Source organism: Talpa europaea (genome assembly GCF_964194135.1).
Source record: "Talpa europaea genome assembly, chromosome: 7".
NCBI lineage: Eukaryota > Metazoa > Chordata > Mammalia > Eulipotyphla > Talpidae > Talpa > Talpa europaea.
Window position 1 is genome coordinate 10,216,609 of NC_140074.1, and position 8,478 is coordinate 10,225,086.

Consider the following 8,478-nt stretch of genomic DNA (forward strand, 5'->3'; position numbering starts at 1 on the left):
AAGGGTGCTGGGAAGTGTTTGGCAACAAGAGACAATGGTGGGGGATGGCCCCTTGGTTTCAACACCTTCTGGTCTTGCTGAGACTAAAGCAACAGAGAGCTGCCCTGCAGCCTGAGAACTCTTTGCTGGGACACACTCTACCCCGGCTCTCCTCAGATGGTTTCCATGGGAGATTGCTGGCTCCAGGCCATTTATAGCTTATGTCCTTTTCCTGGAGGGGTGTTGTTTGGCTTCTATGGAAAGGATGGTTGAGATTCCCAGTGGAGATCATGATGGCAAATGCTGGGAGTTGCAGGGACGCTGCATGAACCAGCAGGTGCTCAGGGTAATGTGAAAACAATGCCTCAAAGTAAGTTGGCCATGAAATCACAAAGGAGAGTGGAGAGAGAGGGGATTGATCTCCGAGGCCAGTGCCACCCCGGAGGGGCACAGGAGGTGCACTTCAGTGCATCGTGGACCCAGATTAATGGAAGGCAGCATGGGTCATCTCCAGCCTTCTCTGTCCTGTGACTACCAGAACAGCCGGGACCGAAATAGAAGATACTTCTTGTTCTGCCCGACTCATATTCAGTGTGCAGACTCTCAACTGTATCTTCAGATCCTAGGCCAGAGATAGTGGATGTGTCCCAGACGAATAAGGTTTGCAGTGAGTTGAAGAGATTTGCAAGGATTTACAATTTCCAGACCTGGGCTTCCTGGTGTTCGGTCACCCTGACCTGCACTTCATGATGACCAGTGGTCAGCAAGTCCTGCCATCTGCTCTAACTCTCAGGATCTCAGCTCATCCTGCCCTACCTGGAAGGCTGGTGTCAAGGAATGTATTGGAGGAAAACCCCTCCCATCAAGGAATCAAGTAACCTCTTATTTTCCGCTGCCCCCTCTCCACCAGGGATGCCTAACAACCAGATAGATGCCTGTAATAAAGGCAATTAGCCATTTCAAAATTAATTAGTCATTTTTAATTAGCCATTTCAAAAAGGCTAATTGCCTTTATTACAAAGACAGAGGGGCTGGCCATTGGAGACCCAGTCCTCACAACTGAATAGCTTAACATTCAATTCCCTTCTCTAAGAGAAGCGATGCCATCCTACATGTTCTTTAAAGTCAAGTGATTTGCTGTAAAGGAAGTCAGGGGGCCTCATCTGCATCTGCAGGTATCTTTCCATTTTGTTTGTGTTTCAGGTGAGGTCACTTGTTTCCCTTTTCAAGCGATTTGTCAAAAGAGCCATCACACTGGCTTGCTGTGTAGCACAGCTTCTTCCGTAAAGTGAAACCTGCATTTTTCCTTCCCTCTCACGGTGCCTCCCACTCTTCAATTCTTGCCAAAAAATGTGACAACCCAGAAAATAAAACACAATCAACAGAAATCCTGAAGAAGGGGACTTTGTGAAAGGAAAGAGGAGACCACTGTTAGCAGAACCCAGCCGTTTTTCAGCAGTGGGAGCCGGGAGGAGTGGTGGTGTTTTCAACCTGCTGCTCCACCACAAGCTGGTGGTGGCAGTTGCTGCTCAGAGCCCTTTTATGTAAAGCGCACTTCCTGCATTGTGAAAGGTGCTATGGGCTGACTGGTAGATGGTCCAGGATTGAAAAATGGTCCAATCCCACTTGTGGGCAAGGCACCCTGAAAGAGGATATAAGCCAGGGCTGGAGGGAGCCAAGGGGGACGACAGGACCCCAGCTCCCAGAGAAGACGAGATGCCGCCAGCCCTGAAGAAAAGAGGACAGTTCCAGCCTCTGAAGAAAGAAGAAAAGAAACATCTAGCAGCTGCTCTCCGAGGAGGGAAGAAAAGCCAAAGGATTCTGTCACAGACTGGGCCTCGATCCTGTCTCTGCCCTGGACCTGGTATCTCAAAGAGCTGTCTGTTGTTGGTATGACCCAACAACTCACAAAGAGCTGTTAACCCTGGGTGTCCGCCTCTGTGAGACCAGTAGTGGCCATCACTGCTGGCTAGTGCTGTCCAGCCCTCCTGGCGACTGGTGGCGACCATCACTGATGCTACCTGGGTGGGATAGCTGCCACTTGTGGGTACAGTAAGCTCTTTGTTTCCCCCCTTTGTAAAATAAACCCCATAGTTGTTCCTATAGCCTAAGGTCTCCTGTAATTGTGCACACTGGTGAGAACCCACAGACAGTGACCTGTCCTTTTATCAGGTGCTGTCCTTTGCTAGGCTATAGTTTTGGGTTTTGGTCTTTTGGGGCTTTTTGGTGGCTCTCTGTTCTCAGAGCCTGGGCATGCAGGTGGCTGTTCCATCCATCCAGCCTCCTGCCCTGTGGCCTCTCTTGTGGCCCTCTCCGCCCTTGTTTACAACTACATCAGTTAAGTCTCTTGTTTCTCTATGACCCTGGTTTTCTGGGGTCCACCCCAGAGTAGGGAGAGTTCATGGTTTAAGTTCTGAACCAAAGAAATTATCTACTCTAAAATATTAAGAGAAAAATGCTGTATTTCCTTTTGAGGGACATTAGGCTATAGGAACAACTCTTGAATTGCATTTAAATTTAAATCCTAAATGGACAAAAGATTTCCTTCAATATTCCTGATTCACAATTGAATAAATTATTTTCTCAGTATATTCTGGTTCTGGTAATGGATTGTGCATTTCCTCCTAAAGATGTTGAAAATGTTGCTGATAGAACTTGAAAATCTTGGGTGTTAAAAAGTCCTGGCACCTTCCTGAAAGTGTGTCCACTGATACAAAGAGAAAAAGCCATATAGCTGAGATTTCAAAACCTGTAAAACAACCAGTGCTTATAGAGAGCTTTCTACAGTGATGCTCTGCCAGTGGAAGAGGTGGAAAAGGATTGTCTCAAAGCCAGGCAGGGCAAGGGAGGCAGCAATGCCGTGGAGCATCTGGGGGTTACTAATCCTGTCTCTGGAAAATGTCTGGATGTCCAGCAGGCGGGTGTATTTGTAATAAATATGACAACTAAAGATGTCCAGGCTGATGCAGGGAGGTACACTGGACATAAACAGAGCATGACTTTCACATTGCATAGATGAGTAAGGTGAGGTTCAGAGAGATTAAGCCACCAGCTGGGAAGTGGCTGAGCTTCCCAGCTTAGAAGCTAACAAGGAGAAATGTGTCAGTACCCAATACCATGCATAGTTGGGGGGGCTATTCATAGCAAGGTAAATGCAACTTGATAGAAGAATCTTCTAAAGTGGCATTTTTTGCCATAAGGAAGAATATTTTAAAAACTGTGCCAAAATATATAGAAGAAAATATAGGTAAAACACTACAAAGCATACATTGCAATAACATCTTTAAAGACTCATCACCCAGGGCCTCCCCGGTGGAGCAGCAGTTGAGCGCTGGGTTGCAAAGCTGCCCGCAGCCTCTGCAGTGCCGGTTCCATCCCCAGCTGCACCCCGGCCACCGGAGGAGGGTCCCACATGGCACGCAGATCTCTCCTGCCGCCCGCTGCTCCCCTCAGCAGTGTCCTTCGGTCCTTCTGCCTGCTCTGCTCCCCGCTCTGGCTCTGGTGAATTCTCTCACCCTCCGCCCTTCTGACTGTACCCAGTGCTTGTATAAATAAATCTTTAAAAAAAAAAAAGACTCATCACCCAAACCAAAGAAAGTCAAGGAAAAGGTAAACACCTGGGATTACATCAAAATGAAAAGCTTCTGCACATCAAAAGAGACATTAACCAAAACAGAGAGACACCCCACTGATTGGGAAAAAAATCTTTGCACTCCAGTCAACTGATAAAGGACTGATCACAAAGATATACAAAGAACTCACAAGACTCAACAAAAACAAAATAAACAACCCAGTCAAGAAATGGGCAGAAGAACTTAAAAGACATTTCTCCAAAGAGGAAATGCAAATGGCCAACAGGCATATGAAAAAAATGCTCAACATCACTTATCATCAGGGAAATGCAAATCAAAACCACACTGAGATACCATCTTACACCAGTGAGAATGGCACATATTAAAAAAACAAGCAACAACAAATATTGGCGAGGATGCGGTGAAAAAGGAACTCTCCTACATTGCTGGTGGGAGTGCAAACTGGTCCAACCACTGTGGAAAGCTGTCTGGAGGTTCCTCAGTCTACTAACAATGGAGCTACCATATGACCCGACAATTCCACTCCTAGGGATCTATCCAAAGGACACAAAAACAATGATTCAAAAGAACACCTGTACCCCTATGTTTATTGCAGCACTATTTACAATAGGTAAAACCTAGAAACAACCCAAATGCCCAAATATAGATGACTGGATCAAGAAGATGTGGTCTATATACACCATGGAATATTATTCAGCAATCAAAAAAGATAAACTCATGCCATTCGCAGCAACGTGGATGGAGCTAGAAGGAATGATGCTCAGTGAAATACGCCAGAAGGAAAAAGAAAAATATCGGATGGTTTCACTTATAGCAGGAATATAGGGGAACCAAATAAGACATCAGTGTAAAAAAATAATAACAGTACAAAACACAACAAAGCAAAAATGGACAATTATAAACCAGAGACATCCTGCAGGGGAGGAGGAGGAAGCGGGATCAGAGGGAGGGAGGGAGGGAGGAGCACAGGGGACTGAGGTAAGGGTGCACGGGTGCATTGGTGAAGGAAACTCTATGGGGACTACACCTGGGGGGGTGGGGGGGACAAATTTTGTTTAAAAATGAACAATGATGTAAAAAATTAAAAACAATTAAAAAAAGAAAGAAAAAACCAAAAACAGTCAGGCAGGTCATGTGTGAATCAATCTAGGCAGTACAGGATTTAAGGGCATGAGTGGTCTACTAAGGCTTTTTTAAAAAATAAACCAGTTAAAGCTTAAAAAAAAAATTTAAAAACTAAATGCTCCCAGGCCTGTATTAGTTTCCACCTTTAATGCACTAAACCTACCTCAGATGTATTAAGACTGTTAAAATGGATTCTGGGGTGCGGGGGGGAGACATGATCGTTTTTATCTTCACATTGCTTACGCTGGGCGGACGTATGCCCTGGGCACACACCAGTCTGTCATACACTGAGGGTGTATATCATACACTGAGGGTGTGATTGGCAGAGGGCGCTGGTGCAAGGGACAGTCACTCTACCTCTGCGGCAGCTGGAAGGTGAGGTTGCTCTGAGGCCTGAAGAGCCTGACTTCTCTTGTCCCACCAGGAATGACACATCTTAATCTCTCCTGCCCATTTGATTTCCTAACAGGGGAACCTTAGCTGAGGCAATACTTACCGCTACTAGTATTTGTTAAGTGCACTATTTATTAAATGTATTATGAAAGTGAGTAATGCCAGCATGATGGTATACTCGTGAGAGTGAAGCACAGAAAGACGGAATGCATAACATAAAAGGTCTACTGATTTTTAAGAAAACAGAAGTGGGGGATCCATTGGTGATAGCCTCAGATCCAAAAGGATTTAGAGCAACGATTCAGCCCCAGGACTGCCCAGCTGGCCCTAAACCTTTGCTCTCGCCACAGCTCGAGTCGGCTTCCCTCACTCTCTCCCACACGTGGGCGTGCACACACACATACTTTAACCATCTTGATTTTGAAATGTGAGGACACCAGAGGGATCACCATCAGAAGCTCCCCATTCCTTTATTAGGCATCAAAGAGAACTTAGTAGCCCAAAAACTCTTCAAAGGCGAATGCTGATCTAAGCCATCACACAGCCAAACTGGAGAAGGAGCCCCCAAAACCGGAGCGATGCAAGGCACAGGGACATTCCAGGGCTAAGGGAATGTGGAGGAGCAAAGGGTGGGGAGGTAGAAATATCCGTGGAGACGCTGACTCTGCATGGGACTTTGAAAGAAAAGTAGTGGTCGCTGTGAGGATGAGGTGGAATGAGAGCTCCGCGGGAGAAGCAGCAGAGGAAGCGCTCAGAGGACTGTGGGGAACTGGTGCCAAGCCTCAGGCCAGGATGGGACCACCTGGTGGCATCAGTGTGACCAGCACTACAAGCCCTGTGAGCACTGTGGAGGGTCAAGAACTCCTGGGCTCCTCTCGGCAGTCCACGTGACTATGGAAACTGATGCCAAGGTTGGAGCAAGTGATCCAGGTCAGCCAGTCAGCATTTCCATGCCCACTTGGTGGCGATGACCGATTCAGGGGTGAGTGGGTGACCTAAACTAAATCACAGTGAATCGCAAGACTTGCACTAGAAAGCACATAATACTGGGAGCTGCTAACACTTTTGGGGACCACACGGGAAGTCAGCTTTAGGGTGAAAATGACAATAGACAGAAAAAGCAGGGACAGGTTTCTCTAATTGAAAGGTTATTTCTGCTAAAAATTGCAATACTGGGTAATGCCCCCAATTTTCATTCTTCTAAGGGAGTGATCAAAGCTTATTATTAGCCTGCAGTATCTTAGGAAGGCCTGTCCTTCAGATGATTATGCAACCGCAGTGTTTCAGTTAAAGATATTTTGGTTGCAAGGAATAGACAGCCCCTGTGAGCACCTCAACCTGAAAGGGAGGTTGCTGGGAGATTACTGGAGAGTTCTGCTGAACACAAGGGAGACTTAACAACCAGACAGCGGTGTCACTTCAAGTTGATTCATGCCTACTTACGAGAGCCTGCTGTGGGCAGCACGCCCCACGCTCCCATACCGTGGCAGCTGGATATCAGCCATGGTGGGACCATTTATACTTTGGGGATCAGCAACACTAGAAGTCAGGGCTCTTTTTCCTTCTCTTCCCTTCTAATCTTTCTTTTCTAGGAATTGACTGTATAAAACTACACCAGCACATCACTACACCTGCTCCATGAGCAAGAGCCTGAGAAGTTCAAGAGCTTTAACAGCTGAAAATTGTGAACTTCCCCTAGAGGTCTGCCAATATGACCCAGCTCTAGGTGTCTCCAGTCTTAGGGTTTCTTCCTTCAAAACTCTGAGTTCCTGGAAAAGATAACCCAAATGGCACACATCCATTCATGCTCCTGTGCTGAGGGGTAGGTCTACTGGGGCACCCTGGGGCAATTCTTCAAGAAGGGTTATTGTTGTGAGCTGGGTAGTCACATCTAAAAGTGTCTACCCTGTTCCACTCGCAGCTCTCTGACTGTGGACCACTTTCCCCATCTATCTAAACTATTCCCTTTCACCATGACCCAAGAGTGCTATGAACTGGACGAGTACAGGCCTCTCTCCTAATAGCAGAGCACAGAAACACAGGTAATGTGGAGGGCCAGACTCTTCCGTCTACTATCTCAGATATCAATTGGTTCTCCTTTGGTCCCTTAGAGAACCCATTTGACTAATGTTTACTCTATGAAATAAATGGTCAATTTAGCTCCTAAACACAGTAGAGTTGATAGTAAGAGACAAGGGAGGAAAAGACTATTGTAACTCCTGTTCACTAGGAGTGGCTGCACTGAGCAGGTAACCATCAGTGGCTTTTCCTTGCTCTCGAATTCAGAGGGTCTCCACTGTACACTTTCTATCAAGGCCTGTCTTTGGACACTCTGCACTATGTAGACATGACTGTCAGAAAGAGGCCAATGGCAGAGCAGTTTACCTACAACCTGAATGCTTCCTCTGGTGGGTCCCACAGGAAGCTCGCTGCTTTTACATGTTATCAGGCAAATGGAGAGCAAATACTGATGCCTGGTTCTGATCCCAGAGATTCTGATTCAACTGTATCAGGCTGGCAGTGAGACGTTTAAAGGCTTCCCAGTAGAGACTATTTTCCTGGAAAAGCTTGGGGCTTTAGCTTTTATGCTAAGGTTACAATACATTTTGAATGAACTTTGGGGTGAAATAATAAACAACAACATGGTTGAGTCACAAAACCTGGCAGTGAAAAAAAAGACACAAAGCATGGGTGCTGTATAAATGTTTCAATGAAATTCTACAGCAGGGACAGCTCAGCTCTGGCCATAGAAATCAGATTTCCTGGATGGGGGCAGGCAGAAACTCAAAGGGTCACAAGAAAAGTGATCGTGGGAATGGTCTAAACTGGCTTTATACACATGTACACATGTGAGAAATGTGAGGCCTAAACTGCATGTGTTTTAATTTATGTAAGTCATACTTCAATTAAAAATGTATTTTTAAAAATCCCCAATAAGCTTATATAAATCAACATTACTTCAATAAATACAACTTTAAAGAGTAAATAAAAATCCCCAGGGAAAGAAAGGAACTTAATCCTATTTCTTTTTAAATGAGAAAGAATCTAGTTTCCTGGTAAAGACAAAAAGAAGTGACTGGGAAATGAATTGTTATGATTGCAAATACCTAATTCTTTCATCATCAAAAGAGAATCTGATGACATCATCATTCATAGCAGACTGAAGTAATAAACACACAGATTGGAGAACACCATAGAACCAATACTATGCCACGTGATTCATGATTTTCAAAGGTCTCAAAATGTCCCACTCAAAATGGTCCACCCTCTTGAGATTCTCCACACATCTTCCCAAACCATTACACCATAAATGGGAAATCTCCAAGGATGAAGCCATATAAAATTCCTATGTGGTCTTAGGAAGACAAAAGGTAAGAATTTGTCCTTT